We start from the raw sequence: 14,856 nt of genomic DNA on the forward strand, positions 1-14,856 counted from the left end.
TGTTGATATTTCTCTTCGAAATTTAGTTTACTGTTGCAAATTTGATTGTACACTAAAATATGGCTAGCATTTCCAGTTTCGGATTTGGAAATATATATTTTAATGTGATCTAGTTTTCTATTCCCATCGGTATGTTTGGTATCCGTTAGCCCCATGCCACCATTGGTGTCCTTGGTGAATTCTGTTTTCTCTCATCACTGTAGTGCTTGATATCAATGCATCTCGCAACTGTCGTGTTTGATTTCAGCGAGTATCTATGGCAGGAGCGTCTCCGCTTCCATTTGATGGACACTTTACCTTAATACGATTGTTGCGGTTTGTATTACGCCGAACGCAGAGTATTGGCCACCGCAAGAGTTACAGCAGTTGGATGGAAACCATCAGTCGCCCTCATGGCGGGATTCTACGGCGGTCACCGAAATCAAGCATTCCAAATTATTTGAGGACTCACTAGACTCAATCCCTTTGGGAACCAGATGCCATGTTACAATACTAGTATATAATCTGGCATGGGGTCAATATCTGGCCGTACTATTTATAGTGTACACTCACATTTACAGTGTAAGTAGGCTGTTTACGTTTTTATGTTGGTAACGCCATGTAGCACTCTGTTTGAAAATCACTGACTGTGCTGTGTGCAGTCTGTGGCTGGTTGACATTGTTGGAATATTCGCTAGTGTAGTGTTGGGCAGATGGATGTGAACAGCACGAAGCATTCTGCAGTTGGAGGTGAGCCACCAGCAGTGGTGGACGTGGGGACAGAGATGCCAGAGTTTTGAGAGCGGACGATATGGACGTGCCTCCGTCAGAAAGAGGAATTTTGTAAGACTGGATATCATGAAGTGATATATACATGATGACTTTTGAACATTATTAAAGTAAAGATTTTGTTTATTCTCTATCAAATTCTTTCATTTCCTAATTATGCCTATCAGTAGTTAGCGCATTCAGTAGTTAGTCTTTTATTTAGCTGGCAGTATTGGCGCTCGCTGTATTGCCGTAGTTCGAGTAACAAAGATTTTTGTGAGGTGAGTGATTCATGAACGGTATAGGTTATTGTTAGTCAGGGCCATTCTTTTGTGGGGATTATTCAAAGTCTGATTTCGTTGCGCTAAAAATATTGTGTGTCAGTTTATTGATGATCAGAATAAGTAAAGAGATAAATGTCTGAGTATGTTCAGTTTTACTCAGCTGTGTATGTATTAAATGACGTCGAAGTTTACCAGCACAGTAAGTTATAATTTTTCTAAGGGTACGTTTCATATTTTACCTCTTAGCCAAGGATAGTTCAATAGAATCTTCTGATTTGTTCTTGCAGTTTGTGTAATTAGTGCAGCTATTGTTTATTGCCAGCGAGTTATTGTAGAGAGAATCTGCAAAAGTTAAATACAATCTAGTAAACACATGAACAAACATGTGAAGATTTAACTGCAGAATTACTTAAAATTGAATCTAAATTTGTGAGCATTTTCAACCTATTTTTTCGCGGTATGAAAATGCACTACAGAGTCATGAAGCAGCCATAAAAGAACTGCAAACTATTTTTCATGAAAATCACGACACCTTGCAAGCTAAAACTGACTCTGTTGCATTTACTGACTTGGTTACGCAACTTGCAAAAACTCAGGAAAACTTAAAGGACACAGTAGATACGATTTTAACACAAATGTACCCTCTGAAGTTTGGTTCAGAATAAGACACTGAGAAAATCTTTTCATTATCGGGAAAAGTAGCCGAAATTTCGGATCACTTCAATAACTTATCTACTAGGGCAGATGATGATCTGAATGACACAAGACCACAGATTGGTACGAACAAATTAGAAAATTCATACAAAATCAGGATCAAATTAATACGCAATACAAAAGAGAAATCCAGGAAGTACAAGATCAGTTGGTTTAAGTATTACAACAATTACATGTTTCAGAGGAAACTCACAATCCGACACGGGAAGAGGGATTCAGAAATAAGGAAAAGTCACAAAGTAACAACACAGGGTATTTTGAAAATTGTGAAAGAAATTGGCATGGTGCACCGAATTTTGAGTTGGAAACGCTAACACATCATAACAATGATCGATATGCGCCTCGCCGACATGATGACTTTGACTATAAGCTTTTCATTACTACATGTAAATACAAAACATTTAAGAATTCTGGCAACGACATTCATCCACAAGCGTGACTTCGTCAATTCTCTCATTGTTTTCCTCCCAACTGGTTATTAGGGCACAGACTGGAATTTATGTGTGGCTAATTAGAGAATGAACCAGCTGTAAGAATGCGATCAGCCATTAGTGATTGTCACAGTGAAGGAGAATTTTATCATGTGTTCCTCTCAGCATATTGGTCTCAAGGTACACAAGGCTGAGTAAAACATAGCATCATAATGATAAAACATTTTGAACAGTCTGAATTTTCGAGTGTGGCAAAATATTTTGAAGACATGTTGCACAAAAATCAGTACCCGTCAAACGCATACAGCCCCTCAGAACTCGTCCGCATTTGCTCAATCAAATTGCCTGAACACTTAAGACATATCATTTTGGAAGGACGTTGGAAAGACGACATTGAAGGTTTTCAGGGACTTTACAAGAATTAGAAATTGACACAGACAGTCGCGTGGCGCGAAACCAGGAGAACAACAAATGCAGGTCACATCCGTAACAATACTGTGAAGACAGAAATTATAACTGGACGCAATAAGGCTATTCCTATAAAGCAAGTCGTGACCAAAACAGACACCACCCATATGGCAACTGTTGGCAGAGTAATAATAATTACAGGGAAAGATCACCTCTCCATAGACAGAGACAATCAGAGAAACAGACAATATGGGAACGAAAATAATTATTATCAAGGGAGACAGAATAACTTCAGACACAACGGTCCACCACGCAGTTATGAATCATGGAGAAATTGTCCACCCTGTGACCGACAAGAAAGAAATTACAGAAACTACCGACATGACGACCGACGATATAACCTTAACAATTGACCAGAATTTAATCAGAAATTGTGGGATTCAAACAGGGCAGGGTCCTCTCATCAAGCTGAAATTGTAGAGGTTAGATCTCCAAATCCCAGTAACAACACACAACATCAAATAGACAGTACACAATGACTCACACAGCTGGCAGCCACAAAACATACTTAGGAAGCTGAAGACGCAGCTGCCGTGGCTATTTATTACATAAAAATGGACGATATTAGGGATATCTTACTCCAGGAACACGATGTAAAACATAACAACATTGCATATCCTGTAATTCACATTACAGTAAATGACATAAAATTTATGGCAGTACTTGACTCCGGCAGTCCCATTTCAGTAGTTAGTGAAACTGCCTTTAGCAAGTGCAATAAATCGAACGATTGCCCCACACTTCCGTTACACAAGATTAAATTACAAGGTGTAGTCTTTGGAAAAAGTGTAGATATATGCCAACAAACCAACTTAGAATTCTTTTGTCAAAGCCACAGTTTCTCTATGAACTTCCTAATCGTTCCATTATTGCCAACAGAAATTGTATTGGGAGTAGACTTTTTGAATGAATACAGAACAATCTTAAACTTTCACAATACTGAAATAAGTTTAGAGAAAAAAGTTAAGTCAATAGCATCGAAGTTTGAAGATTGGCCCTCAAACCAAGAGGAAGAAATTAATTGGCTTTACGTCCTGTTAGACAACAGTCCGGAATTTTCGACGGAACTTGACACTAACAATCACTCTGCAAGTATTGATAGGGATGATATCGATGGCGTATTTGATACTAATAAGTTAATCAGAATAATATTCAAACAATTGGGAATTGTAGTGACACTGATAGGCAGAACGTTTTTGAGATTTTACAAGCACATTCGACAGTTTTTACGCACAAAACAGGAAGAATCATGGGATTTCAATTCGAATTTCGTGTTCGTGAGCATACTAAATTTTGTGTTACACCATACGTAATTCCGGCACATTATAGGGACCGTGTTAGAACAGAAATACAATCTGTGCTTGACGAGGGATTTATTGTGCCTGCAGTAAGCTCATACAACAATCCATTACATGTTGTTGAGAAGAAAAATATATCGATCAGGCTTGTCTTAGATTCGAGACAAATCAATACTATCATCATTCCTGAAACTTCTTGAAAATTTTAATGGTGTAAAAGTGTTGTCTTCCATTGATCTCAGATCCAGCTTTTATCAGATCTAATTTCATCCACAATGTAGAAAATACACAGCTTTTCTTTGTTTCGGCGTTTCTTATCAGTTTCGGAAACTTCCTTTAGGTTTGAGCATTGCTTCGTCAGCATTCATTCGTGTTCTAAATTCCATATTACCTGATTTCTTAAATCGACACATCATCTTTTATGTGGACGATATTCTAATAGCAGAAGCCTCATGGGAGCAACATAATCGCATCCTCAACAGTGCGTTACGTATTTTTGTATAATGTGGAATTACAGTTAACATAGAAAAGTCTGAATTCAGTAGGACAAATGTGAAGTTTTTGGGAGACATTATTTCTTCTGAAGAAATTCAGCCGGATTCTAAAAAGTTAGAGACAATCAGAGTCATTCCAGTTCCATCCAAAAAAACCAGTCCGCAGTTTTCTAGGTGTCAAAATTTTTACCGTCGTTTTCTGAATATACAAATTCTGGTTACACCATATCTTTGTTCTCTCACTGGAAAAATTTGTGTTTGGAGCTGGGACGAACAGCCACAGTTGGAATTTAATTCTTTGAAAGAAGCGCTACTTAACGCGCCAATTCTAGCTCACCGAGATCTTTCACAAGGTTTCTGCCTTAGCACCGATTCTTCGAAAGTCGGTCTTGGTGCTCATTTATTTCAAGAAGCCATAGAAAATGACATTACTGTTCAGAAAACCATTGCTTTTGCTAGCCGCATGCTAACAAAATCTGAATTAGAAGCTTTAGTATCGTTTGGGCATTTAACAAATTCCGTTTCCTTCTTTCTGGTAAGCACGTAAAAGTATACAGTGATCATCGTGCATTACAATTTCTTATGTCTTCAAAATTAAATCACGAAAGGTTAAAACGGTGGGCATCCTTTCTGTAAGAATTCCACTTCACAATATCTACATTCTCGGGAAGGACAACATTGTTACAGTAACTCTATCACATGCACCAGCTGAGTTTCAGAAATGTAATACAGAAGGCAACCTTGAGAAAAATTTCAATATTCTTTATATTCGGAAAGTCACCTTTGAAAACTTCATCACCACATGTTTAAAGGACATTGCTTATGAACAAGACAAAGATCCGTTAAGGAATGACATCAAAAGTAAATGGAATGAAAAGACATACACAGATTCGGCATTATTATCTTGTTCGAAACATTATACTCTTCAAACGCTGCACCGTTGATGAGAAGCTATGGGTACCTTTTCTGAGCACATGTTAACTTCGACACAAAGACATAATTGACTTGGCTATTAAAAATATAAATTCTCCTGCAGACAAAAGGATAAAACAACATGGTAAACAAATGCAAAGAAACTATATATTGGTCAGTAATTTCTTATTAAAGCTCTTTCATTATCACATAAGAAGAAAAAGTTGAGTCACAAATTCTTTCTGATTCACAATGGACCTTACAGAATCCAATGTATACCACATGAAAATTGCGATGAAGTTGAAACGCTGCATACTAGGAAGAGTATAGGGTTGCACCACATTTTACATGTAAAACCGTTTATTGAGAGAATTTGCTTTTTAACTTAGTCTTTGCCACAAAATTTTTCACATCACGTTACTAGTATGCTTTCTCACACTAATAAACTGTTAACATGCCACCATGTTTTGAAGTCAACTATCCAGGCAAGAACCTAGGGAACATATTTAGACAGAAATTATGAATGCATTGTTATAGTGAATCGATGACACAGTGTTACTGTGTGTATATTCTTGCTTGTTCGTTGCACGATTACATCATGACTATAAGGCTTACATACTTAGAACATATACTGCTAATGAGATTTTAATGCAACGTTTTGGTTTACTTGAAAAGACATTCTTGATTGAAAGTAATTTCTGTGAGATTACAGATGAGTTAATATATTTTTTTTTTGTTTTTGACAGCTACATGATTATATCATGACGCCACTAATGTGTGGCACAAGTTACATTGTTGCTTTTGCAGTGTATCTGTTTTATATCTGCACAGTTTTTCTGTAATGTCCTGGAAAGTAAAACAGTTTTAGTAGTAACTTTGTGGTATAGCTGCAATGAGACAGCCTTTCCCATAGCAAAGCAATACGTTGCAGTACAGTACGTCTTTGGTCACGGCAGTAAGCGTAGTTACTAGGAAATCTATATGCAAAGCATTTCACTTTTGTTTATATGAGGTAAGTACATTGATTTCTACAGAACTTATCTTACAGACGACGACAGTTACGACACTTAGCACATTTTTGCCGTTAAGTAATGACAGAGATTATCCTACAACAAGACGGACAGTTTAGAGCTACAGTACACGTTTCTGAGTGATTAATTTTGTACTTAAAACATTTATTTTTAAAGATTTTTCAATTACAAAGGTACAAAGAAGGTTTTCGGTGATACATTTCATTCCATTGCTGTAATCTGTAACACCTGAGGGTATAATTACACTTATCCGCTGGGGGTACATGATTACTTTGTGTATTAAGCGTGTGGCAAGTGCTAGGAGCCCTAGCTCATATGGTATTTGCTTATACAACTTTACACATCGGTACCATATTTCTCTGACACAGAATTATCTGACCATTTAAGAGAGACACACATTTTTTTTTGTTTTGCTACGTCGGTTAATTGACACTTACAAAATTGTATTTTGTCTGTTCATATTTTTTCTCAACCATTGGGATACTATGAGTCTTTGTATGTTGTATTTGGTAACGGATCCAGAGAGCAGTTTTTTTGGGTTTTTAAACTATTGAAAGAAGTTGTGACGATTTTGAGATATGATTAATCTGTTTTGATGATGTTACTATGACAATGATGAGTATTATGCTGGTGAGATATGTTTATGATCAGATTTTTTTACTGCCTTAGGAGATGCCATATGGCTAGTGAATGACATTTCATGCCTTGCTCTCTCTCTCTCTCTCTCTCTCTCTCTCTCTATATATATATATATATATATATATATATATATATATATATATATATATATATACAGGGTGGTCGATTGATCATGACTGGGCCAAATATCTCACGAAATAAATATCACACGAAAAACTACAAAGGATGAAACTTGTCGAATGGATATCAACTACGTTTCTTAACATAGGAACCCCCATTTTTATTACATATTCGTGTAGTATGTAAAGAAATATGAATGTTTTAGTTGGACCACTCTTTTCGCTTTGTGATAGATGGCACTGTAACAGTCACAAACCTATCGCTCACAGTTTTAGATGAACAGTTGGCAACAGGTAGGTTTTTAAATTAAAATACAGAATGTAGGTACATTTGCACATTTTATTTCGCTTGTTCCAATGTGATACAGGTGCCCTTCTGAATTTAACATTTCTGAGAATGTATACTGTTACAGCGTGATTACCTGTAAATACCACATTAATGCAATAAATGGCCAAACTGATGTCCATCAACCTCAATGCATTTCACAATACATGTATCGACATTCCTCTCAACAGCGAGTAGTTCGCCTTCCGTTATGTTCGAACATGCATTGACAATGCGCTGACGCATGTTGTCAGGCGTTGTCGGTGGATCACGATAGCAAATATCCTTCAGCTTTCCCCACAGAAAGAAATCCGGGGACGCCAGATCCGGTGAACGTGCTGGCCATGATATGGTGCTTCACCGACCAATCCACCTGTCATGAAATATGCTATTCAATACCGCTTCAAATGCATATGAGCTATGTGCCGGACATCCATCATGTTGGAAGTACATCGCCATTCTGTCTTGCAGTGAAACATCTTGTAGTAACATCGGTAGAACATAAAGTTGGAAATCAGCATGCATTGCACCATTCATATCGCCATCGATAAAATGAGGGCGAATTATGCTTCCTCCCACAATGCCGCACCATACATTAACCCGCCAAGGTCGCTGATGTTCGACTTGTCGCAGCCATTGTGGATTTTCCGTTGCCCAATAGCGAGTGTTATGCTGGTTTACATTACCCCTGTTCATGAGTGACACTTCGTCGCTAAATAGAACACACGCAAGAATTCTACCATCATCCCATAGTTTCCATTGTGCCCAGTGGCAAAACTGCACACGATGTTCAAAGTCGTCGCCATGGAAATCCTGGTGCATAGAAATATGGTTCAGGTTCTATCGATGTCGATGTAGCATTCTCAACACCGACGTTTATAAGTTTCCCGATTCTCGCGCCATTTGTCTGCTACTGATGTGCGGATTAGCCTTGACAGCAGCTAAAGCACCTTGTGGGGCGGCAGGTGGAACAATTGTTAATGCCTTTTTATTTATTTAATGCTGTTGTTTGCCGTACTCAACACTGGCTCTCTAACTACAATTTTGGCAACCAGAAAGTGATTAGCAGAACGTGAAGCCTGTAATTAGAATTCCTAGTGCCCACTTCATCTGAGAAGTACATTTATAGCTACAGCTCATAGCTCTGAGGAATTAGGAGATTGTCTGGGATTCATAATCAAAAACCATTCTCTCTAAAATGTTCACTATATTCTGAAAGTCACAGACCAAAAAGAATCCACACAATCCAACTACCAGAGCAGTTCAGAGTCTAACGCGCTAATGCCACTACAACTGTTAAAATTAAATGTTTAAGTGAATGCTCGCCATAATTTGATGATAATATTCATCAAACGCCACGCTAATAATGGTAGAATCTCTGTCCTGCGGCGGCGCGTGAAAATACGACATTTGCAAACTAGAGGTAGATCATTAACGTCATCCCAAAATTAACACTTCACTCGAAAACGATTTCATGGTTACGTGTATCCCGAGTAACGTATTACTGCATCCGAGGCTGTTTATATCGACGATACCGACGCAACGCGACTCCCGGCACAGGTGGTGCGCTAATCAGTGTCTAGAGAGAACTGGGGCCTTCCTTCTCTCGCGCAGCGTTCTTACATATAAAGCTGCAGTGCCGACGGCTAAGGGAACGCGTGATCAAATCTGCTCTCCCGACTAGCTGGTGGGCCAGTAATGCACCACTTTAAGTTATTGAATAAATCATTGCTTCCTTTGCTGATGGCCGATGAAGCTTTAAATTTAATTGTGAAATCAGCACACAAGTAAGTAATCATAATAAAAGTCTGACATGGCTAAGTCAAATATTTTGGGCGAGAGAATTAATTTAATTACACTACACGCAGTAGACGAGCTCTGACCTTGCTATTTGGAGATACGCTATCGCTATAGTTTTATAGTTATTCTCTTGAAACTTCTCACATCTTTATGATTATAGCTGATCTCCCTTCTACTTAAACTTAAACATCCTAGCTTTATTTATTCGCTTACTTAATCTATCTTGCTTCCTTAATTTGTAATACAAAAACCAGAAAATCATGAATTTCAACAAAAATTTTAATTTGTGAGATCCAGAATACTGTTTCTACTAAATTATTATGCAAAAGAAATTTAAATATAAATTTTTAACTTTCTAGCTCTTTTCTGTTGCGCCAATGATTTTTACAGAAAAACATTCAAATTTCGAAATTGGTTAAAGTTGTTGAACTGATATCCAACACATATTGATTTTGTATTACTCCTGACATGCTAGAAACGTTTCAGGTTATTTACTTCATTTTAAAGTATTGCGCAATATTTATGACGTCGGAGCTAGTTACCGCGGACTAGGCTGGCACACAATGGAAAGACTCATGTGAATTTTATAAGGTGTGTGTAGGCTGCTTCCCTACATCACACTCTACTTAATTTTTTTTAATGTAAGTGAAAAAAAATAATTATAAAAAGGGAAGCAAGAGTACAGCTTAATTCCCTACGAAAATTTAAATTGAAATGTAAAGATATAGAAATATCAAAAGAAAACTAATTGCCTACTTGAATTATTTAAATTGTTGGCATGTTCACTGCCTCTTAAGCAACACTATCACTCAAAATTTAAGCAAAATCAATGAAACACTTTGTCATACTTATTGCCTTTTTGTTTGTCCTGCAGAACAAACAAAAAGAGTGCCTCAGACTCTGTTCATTTAAAATCTAAGGGTGGGTCACAATGAAATGGGGATATATACATTTTATCTTTCAATATGTTGCTGGAACAAAGTTAACAGAACTTTTTCAATTTTACTCTCGCGGTTACTTAACTGTCATAAAATCGGCAAACAAATGGCTCAAAACGCCGTTAGTCACGTACTAGAGAAAATTTATGCTCAAGGAATACAATCATGAATCCTATTTAATCTCAATTTATTATTTCTGGGCCAGAACACTGAACCAATGCTCTGTACATTCTTGATACATTTGTAATTTATTTACTTAGCTGACTCATCTTCGATTACAGTATTCTTAGAGATAGTATATTTGATTAATAGTTTTCTTCTCATCTTCTTTGTACATCTGAGTAACTTGTGGTAATAGTACAGTTCTGAGTGTTCAAAACACACTATGTTCAGTTGAGTACTAAATCCACTTATTGGACTTCTGCTGCTGTGTCAGTTCCACATCTGCAATTATGTACTTACTTACTTTGCTAGTGTATGAACTTAAGTAATACTTACTACATAAAAATTTAAAGCATAGGATAGCACATTTATTTCATATCGATAGTGTATTGCAGCTGATCAGTTTGTTCACGTGGCAATACATTTCCACTCGATCGGACGCTGAAACCACAGGTAGTCTCTCTCGAGCGACCACTAAAGAGCATTAAGTAATTATGGACGAGCGTATTGCTAAATTCCTTAAACATATAGGACACCATGAGCTGCTCTGTCTCATTTAGCATAAGGGTACCTATGGTCGCATTCACGCCTCCAACTCATAACCTCAATACATGTAAGTGTGTCACAGCACACCCAACATCAAAATAATGGCCAGCTCCAATCTTATAAATACTTCAGGGACGTGTCCTTCACGTCTCAACCACAAACACCACTGAATTCTATTACACTGCCATTCCTTGCTACACAAAGTGAGTTCATTTTTACAACTTATCTGTCTATTTTTCATAACACTAAGCACTCTCTCTTACTATTTATTAGTTAGCTCTAACGCAAACACTAGGTCTCACTGCCACTTTAGATCCTGCTTATAAACGAACTTGTTTATCTTTTTTAAATATTATTGTGGGACCATTTCCAATAAAACAACACTTTGTACTTACAATATTACCAGGGTTCTATACATACTTGTTACTCAAATACATTTGTATCTTAATTACATGATACTTCTCTACTGCTTGTGTCACTGTTAGGTTTGTCACATTAGGTATTTTCATCGCTAATCGGTGGATAGAATGGTTACAGAACTCATGGCTTGATAGCCATGACGGAAAATTTTTGTATTGCAAAGAAGGAGTCGAAACTTTGGTGGATAGGAAAGATGAAGGTAGAGTGAGACCTGAAATGGGAAAGAAGATCTCTCCCAGCTGGGACTGCACAGCTAGACACTGTGCAGAGGTTACAGAACAACCTCCACCCAACAGACTTCATTGGTTTCAGAAAATGTTCGTATTGGAAAGTAGGGGTTGAAATTTTTTGTAGATAGGAAAGATGAAGAATGAGTGACACATGAAATGGAAAGAAAATCTCACATAGTTGGGACTGCACAGCTGCCACACTGTGTAGAGGTTACAGAACAATCTCCTCCATACAGAATTCATTAGTTTATTATTGGCTTGATAACCATAACGGAAAATTTAATGTGTTGGGAAGAAGAGGTCGAAATTTTTGGTGGATTGAAAAGATGAAGAGTGAGTGAAATCTGAAATGGGATAGAAGATCTCACATAGCTGGGACTGCACAGCTGCCACACTGTGTAGAGGTTACAGAACAACGTCCTCCCTACAGAATTCATTAGCTTAATGCTGGCTTGATTATCATACCGGAAGATTTTAGTATTTGAGAGTAAGAGCCGAAATTTTGGTGCATAGGAAAGATGAAGAATGAGTGAGATCTGAAAAGGAAAGAATATCTCACACAGCTGGGACTGCACAGTTGCCACACTGTGTAGAGGTTACAGAACAACCTCCTCCCTACAGAATTCATTAGCTAAATGCTGGCTTGATAGCCATACCGGAAGATTTTAGTATTTGAGAGTAAGAGCCGAGATTTTGGTAGATAGGAAGGATGAAGAATGAGTGAGACCTGAAAAGGAAAGAAGATCTCACACAGCTGGGACTGCACAGCTGCCACACTGTGTAGAGGTTACAGAACAACCTCCTCCCTACAGAATTCATTAGCTCAATGCTGGCTTGATAGTCATTCGAGACGATTTTAGTATTTGAGAGGAAGAGCCGAAATTTTGGTGGATAGGAAAGATGAAGAATGAGTGAGACCTGAAAAGGAAAGGGGATCTCGCACAGCTGGGACTGCACAGCTGCCACACTGTGTAGAGGTTACAGAACAACCTCCACCCTACAGAATTCATTGGTTTCAGAAAATGTTCGTATTGGAAAGTGGGGGTTGAAATTTTTTGTAAATAGGAAAGAGGAAGAATGAGTTACACATGAAATGGAAAGAAAATCTCACATAGTTAGGACTGCACAGCTGCCACACTGTGTAGAGGTTACAGAACGATCTCCTCCCTACAGAATTCATTAGTTTATTATTGGCTTGATAACCATAACGGAAAATTTAACGTGTTGGAAAGAAGAGGTCGAAATTTTAGGTGGATAGAAAAATTAAAGAGTGAGTGAAATCTGAAATGGGAAAGAAGATCTCACAGAGCTGGGACTGCACAGCTGCCACACTGTGTAGAGGTTACAGAACAACCTCCTCCATACAGAAATCATTCACTACCTATGAACTTCTTTAGGTCGATCACGTTCCTGAGACCTAATAGCTTTTTACTCTTAGGGTACTCTAGCCTATATGCATTGGCATGTGGTTTTCCTATGATCCTGAAAGGTCCTTGGTATACGAACATGAATTTCTTTGTTTCTGCATTTATTGTCAGTGATTTTTCCTTAGTTTCGATTAGGACTAACTGACCTATTTCAAAACTGGTGGGTACAGCTTTTGCGTCATGACGCTTCTTCCTTTCCAATGCTCTTTTTCTTATATTTGCCCTAGCCTTTAACTTCTTCTCGTCTGTGGATATTTGCGTTACAATAGCTAATTCTACCATATCTGCAATCACATTGTGCGGTTCTTGGCCAAACATCAATTCGCAAGGCGCAAAACCAGTTGCATCATACCTTTAATTGTTAATTACATTCTCAAAATACTCCATGTGCTCTGCCCAACTTGAGTGTTTCCGAGCACAATAAGTCCTGCAAAGCCTATTCAATTCTCTCATAATACGTTCACTCATATTTCCTTGGGGGAAATACGCAGATATTTTCAGATGTTTCACTCCGGCCTTATCCAGACATTCTTTAAATCTATCAGAAGTAAATTGAGGACCATTGTCTGACAGCAAACTCTTCGGAACGCTAACGTTCATGAAGAAATCTTTTTCCAACTTTTCTACCAACGTTTTTGCATTTGCTCTTTTAATTGGGTATAGCTTAACATATTTACTGAATTCATCCACAACAACAAAAACATGGGTGCAACCACCTCTCGAAGCCGGAAGAGGGCCAAACAAATCACAAGCCAGTAATTCTAGGGTTTCAGTTGGCTCTACTGAATGCATATCCCCTTGTATTCTGGTGTTAGCAGCACGGAATTTCTGTCAATCTACACAAGATGCTAGACGCTTGGCAACACGGTGGTACAAGTTGTCAAACAAAACTTTCTCTTTTAATTTTGCAATGCACGTTTTTGCACCATATTGCCCATACCTCAGGTATACATAGGCGATTAGTAAGTCTACATGTTATAAGGGAAAGCACAGCTTCCACTCAGAAACACCTACCTTTTTCCTCCTAAACAGAATACCTTTATGCAGACAGTAGTATTGCGAAACCTTATGATAGTTTGCATCTCCCAAATAGCTCTTTACTAATTTCAGCTGGTCATCTGTATCCCGCTCACGTCTCAAGTTCTTAATCACCCTCTTTAATGCACTTTCTTCCTTTACTTCGTGCAACGCAAACATTCGTACTTCACTTAGATCTGTTGCTGTAATTCCCGCGTCATCACAGAGCTCCGCACTTCTAGATAACCCATCAGCTACCAAATTATCTTTCCCTTGAATATATCTAACCTCAAGGTCAAACTGCTGGAAATACAATGACCATCTTACCAAACGAACATTCCTTAGCTTACAGGTCTTTAAAAAGATCAACGCCTTATGGTCGCCGGCCGGAGTGTCCGAGCGGTTCTAGACGCTACAGTCTGGAACCGCGCGACCCCTACGGTCTCAGGTTCGAATCCTGCCTCGGGCATGGATGTGTGTGATGTCCTTAGGTTAGTTAGGTTTAAGTAGTTCTAAGTTCCAGGGGACTGATGACCTCAGAAGTTAAGTCCCATAGTGCTCAGAGACATTTGAACCAGCCTTATCGTCACTGTGAACAATTATCTTGTGACCTAATAGATGCTACTCAAATTTCTGTATCCCAAATACAATTGCCAATGCTTCCAGTTCTGAGATGCCATAATTTCTCTCTGCTGCCTGTAAAGATCGACTTGCGAAACCTATAGTCTTGTGCACTTCTTGTTCGTTCTCTATTTCTACTTGGAATATCCCCACAGCTATACCATAGCCACTAGCATCACCAGACATACAGAATGGTTTTTCAAAATCAGGATGATGTAAAATAGGACTATTAG

The sequence above is a fragment of the Schistocerca serialis genome, chromosome 7, assembly GCF_023864345.2.
Source record: "Schistocerca serialis cubense isolate TAMUIC-IGC-003099 chromosome 7, iqSchSeri2.2, whole genome shotgun sequence".
In the NCBI taxonomy this organism is placed as follows: Eukaryota; Metazoa; Arthropoda; class Insecta; order Orthoptera; family Acrididae; genus Schistocerca; species Schistocerca serialis.